This window comes from Alligator sinensis, unplaced genomic scaffold, assembly GCF_000455745.1.
Source record: "Alligator sinensis unplaced genomic scaffold, ASM45574v1 scaffold458_1, whole genome shotgun sequence".
Taxonomy (NCBI): Eukaryota; Metazoa; Chordata; order Crocodylia; family Alligatoridae; genus Alligator; species Alligator sinensis.
In genome coordinates this window covers 1,987,632-2,005,513 of record NW_005841944.1, presented here as the reverse complement: position 1 = coordinate 2,005,513, position 17,882 = coordinate 1,987,632, and the positions used below count along the sequence as shown (strand labels likewise).

The 17,882-nt window shown below is 40.2% G+C and overlaps 1 protein-coding gene across 1 annotated transcript in view; it reads left to right on the top strand.

The window, feature by feature from the left end:
* The first annotated feature begins 686 nt into the window (after positions 1–686).
* OTUD7A (OTU deubiquitinase 7A) overlaps positions 687–17,882 on the top strand; it is a 193,123-nt gene continuing 175,927 nt past the window's right edge. Inside the window, exons 1-4 of the mRNA XM_025199446.1 lie at positions 687–752; positions 10,240–10,371; positions 12,642–12,790; positions 15,591–15,727. The gene's annotated coding sequence lies outside the window, so the exon portion shown is untranslated. The remainder of the gene's footprint in view (positions 753–10,239; positions 10,372–12,641; positions 12,791–15,590; positions 15,728–17,882) is intronic.

Here is a 17,882-nt window from a genome sequence, read left to right as displayed (position 1 = left end):
GATTCCTTTGGAAAATACTTCTTGTCAGTGGCCACACTCTATTCGTGCAGAGTTTTGTTCCTTAGATAAGCACCGGTGTGCAATGCTTCTCACGACAGCAAGAAACACTGCAGAAGGTAATAAAATATAAAATATAACATACAAGTACTTGTGGTGTTGAGCTTGCTGTCAACCTTTTGCTACTGCATATGAAGTAAATATGAGGCCGGACTTTAAAATGCTATTTTTAAGAAGCCATTTTGTTTTCGTGGGTTTTTTTTATTTGTGATGTCATGATTTATCCAGCCACTGCATGCAATTGTATAAATATAATACATTATCCTAATGAAGAAGAGTTTTGTCAGTGGCCCCTACAATTTTTCAAATGGAGGTGCAGATCCCTTTGAATTGTAAGTGTAAGTATCTCCAGGGGTCCACAGACCACAGGTTGAAAACCACTGACCTACCTGGCTGAGCTTGGCTATTAGTAAAAGACATAGATAGTACTTGCATGAAGAAGCCGTATTGTCTCTGTGGAGAGCAGTCACAGTAGTATTTACCACCTGTCAGCCAAAAATGGCTGCTGCTTTCTGTCTGTGGCAGAGCATCACTGGTGCCTGCCACTTTAAGGGCTAGATCAAGCAGTCAGCAGGTGTTTGATTACGGCGGCCATTTTAGAACTCTGTCTGCCTATCTAAACAAGAGCAGTTTGCTGCTGGGAGGCAGGAAAGAAACATTGCCTGGCTGAGCTTCTGCATGGGAACATCTTGCAAGTAGGAGCAGGAGGTCGTGGTCCTGGGTATGACCTAAAACTGCACCCTGCCAGGAGTGGGTGGTCTGGTGGGGCTCCCAGTGGTATGGGAGCCCCCAGGAAATACCAGGCCAGTTACCACCCTGGTGAAAGGCAGGTAGGGGTGCCTTAACCCCAGCCCTCACCTTCAGGTGGGTTATATGATCCATCTAATCCAGAGAAGGCCAGGTAAGCTTCTTTAAGTGCCTGAGCCTGCTGGGGTGAGTGACCCCACAGGGCCAGGCATGCTTTGAAGCACCTGAGCTGGGATTGGGGGGACCCCGATCTCTGAGTGCAGGCAGGAGGCTTAGACCTAACCTGGGGAACCTGACTGGTCAGTGCTGGGGCCAGGACACCAATAGGGGTCAAAAGGGCCAGGGGCCCACTGTGAGGGATGCCCATATAGAGCAGAGAAGCTTGGGGTTCTGACTGGCCTGAGAAGGGGCCAGGGCTTAAAGGGAAGCTGAAGGTCCCAGGGAAGGGGCCACAGCTAATGGGCGAAGGGGACTGTTGAGTTGGCTGCCTGAGATGCCATTCGTGAGGCATGAGCTGCGATTTAGGGGTGGAACAGAGCTGTGGATAGCCCCCCAATATTGGGGTGTATAATGGGCAGCATTCTGCCTAATTATCACATCGATATTATTGCATATTATAATGCGTGGCTGACCCATAGACAGGGGGCAGGCCAGTGTTTGCACTGGGCGTGAAAGCTTGCCCCTGTCACACTATCCCGTCTAGTTTCTACATGGAGACTAATGGACGTTGCTAAACCAGTTTTGACAATCCTTTTCTCTTTGTTTAACCAGAATATCCCAAATTTAGCAAACACATTGTTTACATGTCTTAATTCCTGCCTGTTACAAGTCTCTTATTGAGTATTCTCACAATATCACCAGAGCTGGAACCACATGTTTGTGACATATGAGACAGAGTAAAAGCATCAAAGAAAGCAATCTGGTTTCAGCAAATTGGACTCTACATTTTATTGTCAAATATTATGTAGAAAACTGCAAGGGGGAGAATGATTCCAGGTATGCCTCTAACTAATGATAGGAAAAGTCACCTCTCCTTCACTAGAAGGGGCTATGTAGATGTATTCAGTGATCCTTTAAAAACAAACCAATCTAATTGACACGTACGGTTGTTCCCTTCTCTTTCTAAACATTTTGGTGATAAAGTTATGTTCACATTTTCTAAAGCTCACTCCAGTCATCTTAATTGACTGAAAGGTTAAGCACAATACTGATGATCATTGGCAACTTTTCTAGCTGATTAACTCTATCAACAAGCCTGTTATGATCTTTAATGGATGTATCCGCTGCTCTGGAATACTGGGAACAAGAAAAAGAAAAGCTTTTCTTTCTCTTTCAAAACAAGCCAACATCTGTAGCCTATGCTGAAGTGGCATGAATGGATCAAATTTATCCTTGATGTAACTTTAGCAAAGAGATGAGTGTTTTCAAGTGGTTAATAGTATTCAAGAAGGTCATCTTTGTGTATTTATTAGCCAGGTTCCATTGTAGTCCATGGGGATAAGCCACATGGAAACTTATATTAAGGCATGGCAGAAAATCTTAATTCCATTGACTGCAGTGGGGACAGGATTTCAGGTGGTGGGGTTTTTTTTGTTTTGGTTTTTTTTTTTCAGAACATGTTATTTAGCGTTACTGAGTTAATCTATTTTTAATTTTGTTCACCTCTTAAATTGTCCTTGGTATGTGTGTGTTTGTGTTTATACAAGCAGACAACTCATTTTGAGTTTGTAGCAAAATAAGACCATTTTCATAAAATATGCAATGTGCTCTCTACTACTTTTTCTCCTTGCAGAAATAAGAGACCAGCTTGTGTTCGATCCTAAAGGCAAGTAAGAAACTACTCAGGCACATATTGCCATTGGAATCAGTGACTAGTTGCATGAACAAAGTTGATCAGGGCTAGGTACAGAGAGTGAAAAAGCCTGAAGCTGAATCTGTTCAGTCTCTGCAGGTTAGTCTAAGGTGTGCTGATTGAATTGATTAGCAAATAAACACATTCACTTTTGATTCAGGAAATGCAACCACATGCCTGCAGTGGCTCAAGCCAGTGGGCACTAGAGCATGCCTGCCAGCGAAAGGGGAGTGGAGAGAGAGAGTCCTCCAAGGCTCTCACCCCTCCCTGCTGGAATGGAGGGAGCATGGCCAGGGACCAGCCTGGGGCTAGCACACTGGAGGGTGTGGGTTTAAATCTCCTCCCTGTCCCACGTGGGACTCGAGCCAGGTCTGCCTGGGTTGCGGGGCAGTGCCTGCCAGGCTTTTGCCTGTCCCTCTCCTGCACTCAGAGTGGGGGGGCAGCCACCACCAGACTGAGTGGTGGAGTGAGAAAAGGTAGTGGCACTGAATTCATAAAAGCTTGATCATAAAAGCATGAACAAGAATAGTCCTTTCTCTGATGTGAGCATGTATTGAACACAGCAGTTTGCAACCTCAAGCACATGACAGAAAAACCAAAACCTTTGCCTAAGCTAAGATACAGCCCAGTAAACACAGTGAGAGCACATGCACTTTAGTCTAACTTAAAATGGAATGTAATACACCAAAAAGACAAGATAAGCCCACTCCCTTCTCCCTATGCCTCAGGAAGTAAGCTGGGCTGGCATCTGGCCATGCCCCCAGCCCTACTCTGGCTAGAGAGCAGAGGGACAGGGCCACCAGCCCTGCTCTCTGGAGCAGACAGCACAGCCCAGCCCTAGGGCTGAAAAGCATGCTGGGATGCTGGGGGCCCGATTTAACTTGAACCAGGAAGGGGTCTGGGACACAAGTTCCATAAACCAGTTTGACCCAAATGAGGTAAGCCCAATACTACATTCAACCAGCTTTGGTTTATCTTATACCAGTTTTGGCCATTTTGAAACTGGTTTATATGCACTGAACTTCTGTTCTGTTACAGCTTTAAACCAGTTTCTGATGACTTAAACTGGTTTATGTGCAACTTCTATCCCTAGCTCATGAGTACATACTTACTGGATTGGGTTTTAGTGTAACTATTTCTCTGTATCCTATTTTTTTAACAGGGAAAGGCAAGGTAATGGTGCTGCATGGGGGGGCTCTGCCATGCACCCCCATTCCACACCCACTCTCCCAGCCCTGTTGGTAGCTGCCCCACCCAGCCCCAATGTCCTGGCTCTTAAAAAAAAAAAAAAAACGGGGGGTGGGGGTGCGTGGGGGAAGCCTCGCAGCAGCTGTGGGCTTCTGGGAGCTCATGGCAGAGCTGCCCACACAGCATGGGGCAGCAGGGATCACTACCCCCTCTCCGGCCAGGCAGGAGCCTGAGTATGGGGGGTTTTTTTTTGTTTTTTGGGTTTTTTTTTTTATAAGAGCTGGGACTCTGGGATCAGGTAGGGCAGCCATTGATGGGGCTGGGAGAGCAGGCAGGGGTTGGGGCCTGTTAAATTCTGAGATTCAGCCAAATTGAATCAGATTCGGCCGAATTGATTCAGGACAGTGATTCGAATTGCCAAATCGAATCACTGTCCCCCCCAAATTGGCCGAATCCAAATCCAAAGCGAATACTAGCCTCTTCGTACAGACCTAATATATAGTCTAGTATTTTCTTAATCTGTTTCACTATGTAGTGCAGTTCTGGAACACAGATGTTCAGAAACAGCCTGTAGGCAGTCTCCTCTTTCAGGAATTTCAGTCAAAACATCACTGCTTAGTTCCTAAAGTTGAATTCTCCTCCAAGAATTGACATTACTTATAAAGATTAGGGCAGACAGCCAACTTACTGCTTTCTGCAGCTCCCCAAACAAGTAATTATATCATAAAACTAACAATAATGCAAGGCTCTAAGGGCTGGACCTACACTCCAGCTTGCTGGACTCAGGCACACATGGAGTGTGAGTGGGTAGACTTCTTTATGGTGGCCTTGCTCTAGGCAGGGAAGCACCATAGGCATGGTCACAGATATTGGAGAATTGTCCTCGAGCTTTGTATTTACTAAACATTTAGTAAAGATGTTAGTACAAGATAGTATCTAACTAAAATTTGGAATATGTGCAAAACCAAGGTAAATAATTAGTGAGCCACTTGTAATGTAACTAAGTAGTATTTTGTGTTATGTAACTACAATTAGAAGCAGTAATTTTCACTAGTGCTTGTAAGTCTGCAGATCCAGTTTAAAAATTTCTGTGCTTCTGTGTTCAGAAAGTATCAGTTTAATTTGAGTACAGTATCTGTATCTTTCTTAATCTTTATCAACTGACTTGATCATGTTGCCAAAAGCTTGCACTAGAGGACCCTTTCAAGGGATAAACTGGGATAATTGAAAATCAACTATAATAGAAGAGATGGTATGTATTGAATTACAAAATCATTAAAGCCTTGAAGTTGCAAAAAGGCCAGTTCTCTAATTCCATCATTGCCACCAATAGCTGACAAAATGGATTAGTGGGTAGGTTTGAGCAAGGAAAATGCCTGATCTTGAAATAAGTTCATATGTTACCAACATCTATTGTATAATAAAGTTAGTTTATTCCAGTCTTCTGTTCAGATGTGATACAAAATTGTAACTATCTTGAGTTTTGTAATGAGGCAGAAAACATGAATTCCCTAGCTGATTTCTTTTTTGTAGCTTGTTAAATTATTGTGATTTGAAAAAGCCCCCTTTCATAGAGACCCTTTAAAGAATTTGTTGAAACTGGTTTAGTGGCTGCAATATAAAATATTAGGAAAGTGAACTATTCCTTCCCAATCAACTTTGTGCTTTACATCTGTAGCAACAATCACTAATATGTACAGAGTGTGGCACAGCCACTGTAAATCCATATGGCAAGTTGTGTTAGATGCTCTTTCATCTGCTACAGAGGTTCACAAGACACACTCTTCTTAGTTGCCTTGCAAAGGAAGGATTGTTGTCTTACAAAGCTGAATTTGTAATGGAAGAATTACCAATGTGATCTTGCAGTGAAGTTGACAAGTGTTCAGAAATTCAGCCTCTGGCATGTCACGTTATCTAGTTTGAGTAAAATGAACATTTTGTTATTAAGGCAGCTGTTACTTTGAGTGGTGTATAATCTCTTAGATAGCTAGTATTTAAGTTTCCAAAATAGGACAGACCTTTTGGGATAAAATGAGACAGTAAAGGTCTGGTAGCTTTCACGCTTCCAGTAAAAGCCCATTACCAAATTATTTTCTAATTATTAATGCATAATTGTGACATACTGCAATTGCCATATATCTTTTATTTTAAATATTGGGTGAAAAAGCCCACTGATTATTTTCAATGCCCATGTGGTAGCAAAAGCAGAAAGTCCGGAAGTGAACTCTCAATTCACGATTTCACACAAATTGTGAAATCTGCAATGTCCACAAAATATGAAAATAAAAAAAAAAATAAAATGCTGGCTCCCCAGTGGTAGCCAGTAGTCCTCATGGCTGCTGCAGCCCAGCTGTGCAGCCCACTAGGGGGAAAATGGGATGGGGACTGCTAGCACAAAGGGGAGTGACCAAGATGGGTGTTGTGCCCTCTCCCCTACTCCTCACCACTGATTGGCTGAGAGGGCTGCCTGTCATGTGGCTTTGCCTCTGTCTACTAATCAGTGGTGAGGGAGCACATAATGGACAGCCCTTTGAACTAATCAGTGGTAAGGGGCAGGAACACCAGGGCCTGTAAGCTAATCAGAGGTGTGGGGGTCTCTCTTGCACTAACCCATGAAAATGGGGGCTGGCCCCATGATCTGCCCGTGAAATTGGGTGCCCGCCTCCTTCATTTTGATAGGTTCCTGTATATTGTATATAGCTTTTAAATTTTTCAAATGTTTTGCAGATATAAAGAGTTACCTGTAGCCTGTCAATCTTACAGTGCACCTCTTCAGTAATTTTATTCTTGTTCAAAAGCCAGAGAGGTCAAAACATAGGTGTATTCTTCAGATCTAATCCTAGGGTTATTATTCCACTTACTAACACATAGCATAGAAATCAGTAGTCTATTTTAAAGGGGAATGGAAGTGGGGAACAATAACTCGCTGTCCTACTAATCTAGTTAGTGTTCATATAGGCACTACATATAGGCAAATGCATAACTAAATATTGCGTAAACTATTTTTGTATTTCTAGAAATACTTCTTTCATTTATCAGACAAAACTTGTCAACTGTTAACTGAATATTAATTAATCTAAAATTTTAAACAATCAGCCTACCATGTTTCTCCATTACTTGTTAAGAGAAAAGGCTGATTGAACACCTTGACTTTGAACGAGGTCTTGATGATCCACAAATGAGGACTTGGCTTGACCAATGAGCGAAGTGAATTTCAAGATTTCATTTTTAAATGCAAAAATGGTTGGTAGAAAGAGGAGATCAGTCATTGTTCTTTATCCACAGGGACAAGACCAGATGTGATGAAGTTAAATTGTAACAAGGGAGGTTAAGCTTTGGAACAGGAGGTTGTGGAATCTCCCTCCATAGGAATTTCTTAGTACAGATTACACTAACATTTGTTTGAGAAGTTTTAGAAAAGAAAGATCCTGTTTTAAGCAGGGTATTAGATCAGGTTACCTCTTGTGGTCTTTTCCAGCTCCATTTTCAGTATGATTGAGCACCACCTTTTATTTCAGTATGTTGTTTGGGGATGAATATCCATCCATCTACCAGGTCGCAGGACTTGAGCGCAGAGTCTCTTCGCTCCTGTGTCAATTAGTGTGGCTTCTAGTATACTGCAATCTGTTCCCAACTTTCACAAACATCATGTTCCTATTTTTTTCCAAGAGCAAGTATCTTTTCCTTTAAGAACACTGAATACTGAATATTTTCTCTATAGAAGCAATACAGAAAACTTGCAAACGATGTATGGAATTAAATATTCCTCTACACTGCTCAAAGAGTAAATAGTATATGTTGTGCTGTTTGCTATAATAGTCACCTGTCATAGGCAGAAAAATCACCCAGCCCAGAAAAGAGCAAAAATTTACACAAACTTAAAAGCAAATGCTTTTTCACTATTCACACTCATAATGAGCAAACTAACTAGAATCCACTATGGAAAAGCTCCTTTTTAAAAGATTCTTTTAAACTTTCTTAATTTTCTATGTTTTTTAACACTTGTCCTTCATGTTATTTTGGGGATAATAAATGGTGTTTATTCACCTGATATAATTAGTACAATGTTGGTTTGTTTGTGCTAGAGACCAAAAAATGGTAACAAAGAATCATTGGATAGATTCCATGTCAGGGAAATAGCTAGATGCTGTAGTCTACAGGTCATATAAGGAATACAGTGCTTTCACTTTGTCAGTAGTCTCATAGTTTGCCTTTCAGAATGGAGCTATCCAGCTTTCTAGTATCATGTTGGTGCATACCTGTTGAAAGTGAAGTTCTGGTCTGAAAATGCAGAAATGCCATTGTGTAGGGTTCATGCATGTACCCCCATGATTTTGAGACAATATTTGTGCAGTTGAAAAGTCACAAAGTGTGGAACTACACCTTTTAATATCTTCAGTATCCAAATTTCAAGTTGGTCATGTAGAGACAGAAGAGGACATCTTTTCAGAAGGAACTCGTGATTTTGGATTCTGCAGCTGGGTGCCAACTTGAGACTTCTCACAGGCCTGATTTCCAGATAGGGCTGGGCACCAATCTTCTGACCATCATGCCATTTTTCACAATGCCCTTTAAGAGTAAAACTGTTTTAAGGATCTTTTTAAGGAATCCGTTCTTTACCAGCCACATAGCTAGGTATTGTCTTTTTCATGTTAAGGAAGCATCACAAGATGTCTTTACATTAGATTTGTCCCTCGGCCACCAGCTAAATTAATCTGATGGACACTTAACTATTGCATCAGCGTTGCTCCCCAGATTTCTGCCTTCACCTGGAAAAAGCAGAGCTTGCTCCAGAGCTATCCCTGAGGACTTGGCTTGCAAGAGTATCTTCTGCCAGCAGTTCAGTTACAGTATGGTAGGGAGATGAAATGTTAAGAGGCCTTGAGGAAAAAGTGTTAAATCTCATTGCCTAGTGAGTTCTTCCCAATGGCTTTTTTTTAAGAATCAGCAGCAGGCCCAGAGGTAACACCAGAGGGCTTTCACAGTCAGCATCTTGCCCCACAGATCATTTCCAGCTTTGAAGATTATAAAGCGCTGTATGAAGGCTACATATGATCTGTAATGAGTAGCAGAAGTGGATGCAGGGAGCTTTTGATTTAAATAACTTGGAATATAGGGAAAATACAGAATCAGTCTTTCAGATCTGCTCTGGTAGGATCTGTACATCTGTGCAACACTTAAGTTTCTTGGGGCCAGGGTTTGCTTTAATAATTCACAACTTGTGCTCGGCAACCTGATTTTCCAAGATAAATATGAATATGTAATATTTAGAGAGACTGGATACCCAGTCAAATTTAGTGGGAGAAAATGATGAAGCAGAATCAGTCTGGCTTGAAGTTGTCCCAGAATTTGGTCAGCTGTTTGTATACAAGCTCCTTAGAAAAGGATTGTATTTAAAAAATGTCATTTCAAGGAGTAAAGATTAAGGTTTTCCCGTACATTTTAATGAAATCTCCTGGTTTTAGTTCATAATCCTATAAAACAGAAGTGTTCTAGCTGATGGTGCTAGCTACTTAGGATATTAATATGTGTCCAGCTCTGTAAAATATGCATTTATCAAGGGTGCATCTTTCAGTTAAAACCTATCAGCTGAAGAAAGGGGGGAGAACATGCTGAAGCTATTGACTGGTGGTTGATAAGGGCACAAGTTGAATACCCTTTTTTCTCAAACCACTGCTTTTCCTGGGATCAATAGCTTTAGGCAGGCTAGTGGTGAAAGTGCCATTAAGATATTATGAGCTGGGTAAAATTCAATTCTGTACTTTTCCCCTCCACATCACCCTTTTGTAAGCCTCCCACAGATGGCCTGCTCTTCTAGTGACTGAATTCAGTGCAGGGAGAGGAGCCAGAAGGAAATTAGCCCTTCCTGCCTGTCACTACATAGAAGGCACTGTTTGCAGAAATCGCTGTTTCAGCAAAATAAACAACAGGATAAACCAGCACAGGCAGAACAGGAGGACTTTCCAAAATGTTTGTGAATAGGAGGAGGCTGCAGGTGATGAAATATTGCGTGAGTTTACTCTGTCAAGTTGTCTTACTCATTAGAAAGGCTGGCCTGACATGAAGGGCAAACCAGAAGTGTTGATGGCTTTTTAACAGCTAGCTGCAAAGATCTGAGTACCTGGAAGTGATCTCCCTGCTTCTTGCACTGTGCCCTATCCATTCAGTCTGTTGCCATCATAGACAGTATATCAGTTAGGTTTTTGTAGCTGACAGAGAGAGATGTGTTTTTCCCTCCTGCTTGTAGCCGTTCTGGTGTTAATAGATCAGCTTCCCAAATCAAATAATGCGTGAAAGGGGGTACTACCTCTGTCATCTTTCTGCCTGTTGTATTCAACATGTTTGTATCAAAATCTTGGGGTTTCCCATATCATCTTTCATTTTGGTTATTATAGGGAAGAATTACTAGACAAGATACTTTCCCTGGCTGGTGAGCAGAACTGACTGCCAGAAAGAAGAAAAATAGATTTGTGCTGTGGCCCTTTAAAAAAATTTAAATGACAGCCTGCGGTGGCTGAGAAGGGCAGGTATGTCTTTCAAAACTAATACCACATCTTACAAATAGCTTCCATAACTGTGAATCTTTCACAAGCAGAGTAAAGCAGGCCCCTTTTGACTGAATTGGAGGTTTTGCAATATAAAGGCTTCATAGCTTTGCATTCTTCCTTTCACATTTACTTTCTATTTGTGCTTTGTAGATGATGATACTTCTCAATTTGCAAAACCAAGATTTATTTTTTTTACATGAAAAGTGAAATATAGTGCACATATTTTTCAGCAAACTCCTCTCCCTTTCTCTCTCCCTCCCTCCCTCCATATGTATTAGGGAAGAGAAGGGTTTGTTGAAAAATAACTGAACTGTATTTCATTTTTCATGTAAAAAAAACAACAAAACAAACCTTGGTTTTACAAATTGAGAACGAATACTGACATTGTAGCACATAAATATATATACATTAAAGAAAGAAACAAATCTGAGAAGTGTTGTGCTGCAGATTTCGGGCAGTTCTATACAAATATTTTCTAGCATTTTAGGAGTATGTTGCCATCAGGTTAACTGAATATGGCCTGAACACAGAACTGTATTCATATTTTCTCCTTTTTTATAATCATTGGTAGTCTGGGATAGGCTGTTTGCATTTTTGAGCCCATTTTCCTCCATACAATTTTGTCAGATTTCTTTTCTTTCATAGGTAAATGTTATATGCTATGGCAAGTAAGAACCATCAACTTTTTCTTCAGCTATTGCCTTTAGACATTAATCTTCTATGTGGTGGTGGCTTTTTTATTTTTCTGTGAGCTTATTTTTCAATCAATAGTGATTTTCCATTCTGTTTTGGGTTTTGCAAATTTCCTGTTTCACATTGTAATATTTAACTCCATCTACCCCTAGTTTTTTATAGCACATAATAATAGATGATGATAACAGTGGCAATTACAGCTAATGGTCTGCTTCTCAGCCTTGCTGAGTATTCATTGCTCCTATTGAAGTGAGTCAGAAATGCTCACTTGCACACCTCTTAAAAAAACAGCTTATACTTTTTTAACATCAAATTTTACATTTATCATATTCACTGCACCTTTCCTGTGTCTCAGAAAACGCTTTCATATGTTCCTCCACACAATCACCACTGAGGTGTTTGGTTTTTTTTGGTGTTTTTTAACTAGAGATACCTGCTAATTGGCCGTATGTCATTTTTACATTTTTCTAACTTACATTAAAAATGATAAAAACAAATGTATTTTCAATTCTTCTGACTTAACTAGGTGGCTGAAGCTGATTTATACCAAATTTAAAATATTCGGGATGTTACTGATTTGTTTTAACCAAATTAAAAAGAAAAAAAGAGAGGCTTTTGTGCTTCTTGTGATGTGTGGTTTCTTTGTTTTCTTAAACAAACATTCCCAACTTTAGAACTGAAAGCTATTTCACTGGAAAAAAAACAGACTGACATCAAAATGTGTTAATGGTACATTATCAACATTTTGGAAAAGAGCTGAATTTTGAAGAAACAAGTCATTAAAATAGAAAAATGATTATGAATAACTGAGTTGTAGCTGATTTATTTTACATTCTGAAAAAAATGCATTGTATTCCAGGCATGTACTAACAAACTGTTTACCTAGGCACAAACTTTTGGGTTTTTCTGCTGGAAATTGTACTTGTCCCTCTGCTCTGCCACACCCCCATCCCTCAAACTTACGCATGAGAGACTGTCACGGGGGGGACGGACGGACTCTGACTGTCTTGTCTTCTCTGATCAGATCAATAACAACATTTTATCATAGTGTAATAGCTTTTGTGCTGTAGGCATCTCATCGCTAGCAACTGGGCTGAAACTGTTACTTAATCTTCATAGGATACTGAACACCAGTCAGAAAACTTTCAGTCTGCTTCAGCCTGGATCACATTCAAAACAGTGCTCTAGCAGTTAACCCAGATGTGCTGCTTGATATGGCATTGCAGTGACTTCCCCCACAGGACTGTTCCGCTCCTTTCTTGTGTCAAGGCTAATTTTTCAACAGCATCTTTTAGCTGAAAGTAGTGATGGATACAGGCAAGCTGAGGCCATGTCTGTATTAGAAAGGGTCGTCAATAAGGCTAAATTGGCAAATGCTCCTAGTGTAAATACATGTGTTTTTAAGAATGCCTTATCATGCACAAAGCAAGGATTTTTGTGGGATGATATCTTTTATTGTACCAACTGTACAGCTGGGAGAGAGGTAGATGGGCTTTTGGGGTATGAAATAACCTTTCTCAGTCTTTCATGACTTTTTGTACCTATATGTTGTACAGGAGGACACCTGACACTGAGAGGAAAAAAAAATCGCACACCAAAATGACATTACTGAAACACTGAGTGTTTCACCTGTGGAGGAGACAGAAGTTCATCAGAACATCACAACATGGCTCCCCTATGGTCCTACCTCCCAGTTGGTATGCAGGTAGCTGGCTGTACCCTTTTTCTTCTCGGCGATAGCAGTGGGAACTTGGTACCTCTAGGAGTAGTATTGTTTCCTCTCTCCTTTACAGACAGTTTCCACAATACTTACTGCAGGAGTTGGGATTTATCTGCAACAATGGGTAGACAGGGGCTGTTGCACTCTGGCCTTTCTGCTCAAATCTACTAGTGATCTGGTGCTGGCTGCCAGAGTAGCTGATCATGAATTTACCCCTTAGTGAAATACATGGGATACTTCTCCCCTCTTAGCTGTTGTGTCAGGTGGTTGCAGACTCAGGCTGTATCATTTATCCTTGTCTCATGTTTTCAAGGTTTTCTTCATAACCTTGAGGATTCATTTATTTCAGTAAAAGCTGGAATTCTGATATCATATCACACTTCCTGCAGAGCATTTAAGGAAGGGTGGGTGGCCTGCTGCCCTGAGAACAGGTTTCAATCATTGATCCCCTTGTGTCACTGCTCAGTCACTAGCTTGGCTATCAAGTTGTTTAATGATCTGTAATAATACTGCATCTGGGCTAGCTGTTTTATATAATTCGCAAGTGGGCATGCTGTCCCTCTGGATTTATCTGACACATGGTTTTCAGTTTTCCTAATGACTTTTTCATAGGTTGTCAATTAGTTATATAGTTTAAGTGAAACATGCAGAGAGGGATTGCTAAACTCCAGTTATTCACCTTCAGAACATGAAATGAATCATTCTGGTTCTTTGTCTCATAGCTGTATTTTCTATTTGGTATCTCTGCCTATTTTAAAAATGCTGTATATGACACTGAAGGAGGATTTAGAAGTGGAAGAAGAATTAATCCTACAACACTCTTTAAGGACCTTTGCAAACTGAGCATAAGAATCAATGAGCATCAGTTTTTCACAGAAACTGAAGTGTAGAAGACATTGGAGGGGGGAAGTAGGTTACGGAAATATTTCAGCTTTATTTTGATGTATAGCTTTGAGTGACCTCTTTCCCACTGTAGCTTGCAGGCTTTTAGTTTGCTTAGCTATTGTATATAGTAGGGAGCTTCCTGCAGGATATGCATGGATTTGAACGCAGGCAGCATTGTACAAACACTTGACCAAAGCCAGAAACAAAAATACCCGTTGCTTTTACAAGATCAGCTTTAAGGACACCTAAGATTTGTTTTTTGTATTGTTTTTAACCACAGAAGCTCCTTTCTCCTCTTGTTTTGGTTTAGGCAGGCTAGTGCTGGAAGTTCCACTAAGATGTTGTGACCTGGGTCAAGTTCAATTCTTTACTCTTGTACAGAGTTCAGTTCTGTACTAACTCTCCATTTACTCCTTAGCTAAGTTCCCAGCATGAGATGGATTATTTGGTTTCATGACGTTTTCTAATGGCAACTTTCAAAACCATTGGGGTTTTATCCATTCAAGTTAATGTGTTGATTCTCTGTTACTCTTGCCATGTACGATAATTTACACCAGCATAAAGTGAGTGTAAATTATAAACAAGATAATGGTAGTATTTTACACTCTTCTTGCATTCAGTTTGCACTGATGCAGAGCACTGTACAAGGCACAGGGCAACAGAGGATCAGTCTGTTTCATATGGGACAGTGGCTCTCAACTTTTTTAGATTTGAGGCACCTCTCGAAAAATGCCAGCTCTTAATTTTCACTTCAGAAAAATAATAGATCAATTCTGGTACTGCAAAGAACTCAGAAAGACCACAGCAGGTCAGAAATGTTTTTGACAGTATGGATTCCTTTTTGAAATCTGTGACTTTTATCTTCTGAATTGCATTTGCCCTCTTAACAGTGCTAACATTGCACAGCATTACATAACCTGCATGAAAGGTTCTCAAGGCACCTCAGAGTGCCCGAGCACCCTTGTTGAGCATCACTGATATAGGGATTGTTTTGTGTGAGTGAGTCAAGGACTGAATGCACAGATTTCATTTGAAAGGGAAGTTAATAATGCTACCAGTCTTCATGTTGACTGTGCATTTGTTAAGTATTTGAGCCTGCCTCTGATCTTTGTGCAAGAGAAAAGAATGTATTGGGAAATCAGATCAATAAGACTATTCATACAAAGCTCATAATACTAACACTTTGGATGCCATTAAGCTGCTGTTTCCATGTCCTTGTCATTTGAAACTACTGAATGCACTTTTCAAAACTTAAATTACACAAGCCAATTGAAAAAAAGGATTTCAGTCATTACAAGGAAGAATTGCTGATGTTAGTTGATTTCAGAGCTCTTTTTCTTGAGCTAGGGACAGACGTTTGGGGAGGTTAGGGGGAAGATAGATCGCATTAAAAATGGCCACCTGATCCAACTTCAGTTCACCCAGGTGCTGACCTTGCACTTGGATCCCTAGTTAGGTCAACTTCATGTACAGAAGTTTAGGAAAGTGAGATTGGTCTACAAATGGCCAACCCCATCTAATTTATCTCTACCTTAGAGGTAGTCTCACTTAGATCCAGTCCAGCAAAACTGATCTACCTGAACTTCTGTACAGTTTTCACTGCAGCTACAGGGCTGGGAAAGCCCAGCCACTAGCCCCAGCTCCAGTCCCAGGGCTGCGCTTTTCCTAGTCCCCAGCACCATGCTATTTTTAGCCTTCCGGCCTCTTACCCCACCTTTTGTGGCCAGGTGGATGTTCAGGTAATCTGCTTTTCAGGTGCAAACAGGTGTGCAGACTAATTAGTTCATAGCAGTTTCAGTCACCTAAAGTCAGAGGGTAAGGCTGATATTAAATGCATTGTTAATTATCATCATATAATGCATAAACAGTATGATGATTCATATTCTCTCTTCTTTTTCAGATTTCTCAGGGGACACCATTTCACTTATTCTCACCTCCTACTGTGGCAAAAATGGACTATTTTCCTCACCGAAAACCAGCAGCATAATGCCCATCTGATACATGCCTCAAAGAAATCTTATTTAAAGTCTGTTGAAAGTAAGTCAGATGAACAACTTGCTTAAAGACCGTTTTAATCACTGTATAGCTATTTATGGCTGAAGAGTAAGCAGCCTTAACAAGAGAACTAATTTTAGCTGTCTGGCTTTAGCAGCTGCTGTTTGTTCTTAAAAGTATTGGAAGAAATAACTAGCTGTAAAGGAATGATTGAAGTTAAGTTGCTCACTGGCTAACTGGTGCCAATGCATGTCACACGTTGGTTTTTTTTGTGCCTTATTTATCTCATTAGAAGTTCACTGCAATAGACTGTAAATCAGCAAATCAGTTGTTGTGAGTGAGCAACATGAACTAAAAGATTATCTGCATTGTAAATGAAGCTTTAAATTTCGGTTGCTATGACAATTAATGTTAGAATTGACAATGTAGAAGCAGGGATCACAATACCATTTGTTGTTTCCAGTATTGTGGGTTGAATGACTTTGTCTCTGCTTTTGTTGTTTTGATAGCTGAAACAGCCTGCAGTTTCTTGTGACGCAAGGCTAAATCTAAGTATTCATCTCTTCAAGTTAGATTTTTAAAAATGCAGTAGCACTTTAACAATTCAATGATGATACATACATATCTAGAAGCTTCTTCCTACCAAGTTCAGAACTGAAATGCATGTGTGTTTTGAGAATCCTGTAACATGCACATGAAAGAAAGAAAGCATTAGGGATCGCTAAGGTCATTGGTGTAGTCAGAATCATGTCTTCATCTGAACAGGAGAGGATAATGGTGGGAATAATACATTTTAATATTATGAAGTAATTTGCTTCCTGTAATACCCAGAAAAGTTTCTAAATCACATGGGTGTAGAAAAACGAAGGGAAAAGGTATGTTATGATCATTGTGCTTATAATTTGTTCTGCCAAAAATCCCTTCTAGCATGAGTCACAACTTCTGATTTATTTAACATGTTACTTGAACAGTTCAATAGCAAGGACAGATGTGTTGCCTTGAGTTAAAATTTGGAATTCAAAGTACTCTACTTGCAGCACAATGCAGTGCTGCGCACTTATGAAGTCACAATATTGGAATGAAGCCTGAGGGTGCACAAGAGCTATCCCAAACACATGCCCATCTGGCCTCTTTTGAAAACCTCCAGTAAGATTCCACAATTTCCCTAGTCAATTGATTGCACTGTCCTACTGTTCCTACATCTCCAGAAACTAATGCCCCCCCCCCCCCCCTTCCTTTCTAACTTTTAACATACAGACTTTGAGCTGCTGCCAAACTTTAGTTTCATGTATGTACTCTGTTTCAGGGGTTCTCTATGCAGTTTCTTACAGTAAATTGGTATGATCTCTTCTGCTTCTCCTGTCTACCAGGTTTGACTACAGGTTCTTTAATGACATTCACCTCCAGTAAAGTCTAATAAAATCCTTTGGAAAATTCCAATTGGTTTTCATTTAACTTTGGATAAGGCTTGTACCTGTTGCTTTCGCACAGAGCAGGGTATTCCAGGTCGGATCTAAAAATGTTGGCAGAAAATCATCTAAAAGCTCAGCTTGCAAAGCCTCTTCCTTCTCTTTATTAATCTTTTGACCCTCTTTTTCTCTACTTATTTCCATTTGTCTGCTATCTTCATTTTTTCTTGAGTAGATCCTATTCATATGAAAATTGCAGAGTTTCATGCAAAGGTTTGATTATGTATAACTGTAGTATGAATAATATCCTATCTGTTAGCTTGGTGGTTGATTTGGTGCTTGCAAGTATTTTAGCAACACCTTGAGAGAATTCAGGTGTTGCCTGTTTGTCAGGGTATTCAGCTCCTCAAAAGATTTCTGAAAATATTTCTTCAGCAGCAAGTGAAAAGTTTAGGTGAGTTTGTCTTTTATTCTCTAGCTCCTTTAATACCACGTTATCTCTTAAATCCCCCTACTACTCCACAGTTGTGTACCTTAGTCATTAACCTCTAATGTGCCTTTTTTCTGACAAGTTTCCTGCCCAAAGAAAATTCAGCAATCTTTTTATCTCTCTTACTAGTTTTATCAAAGAGCTCAAGCAGGTTAGAAAATAATAGGTGATTAAGAACCAACAGAGGTTCAAAAAGCCAAAGAGCAGTTTTATTTTAAATGATCCCAAAATGATCTTTTAAAATAGATGATAACTCTTTCTTAGATAAAGATAATTGGGCTGAATTTTTGTGCTCGAC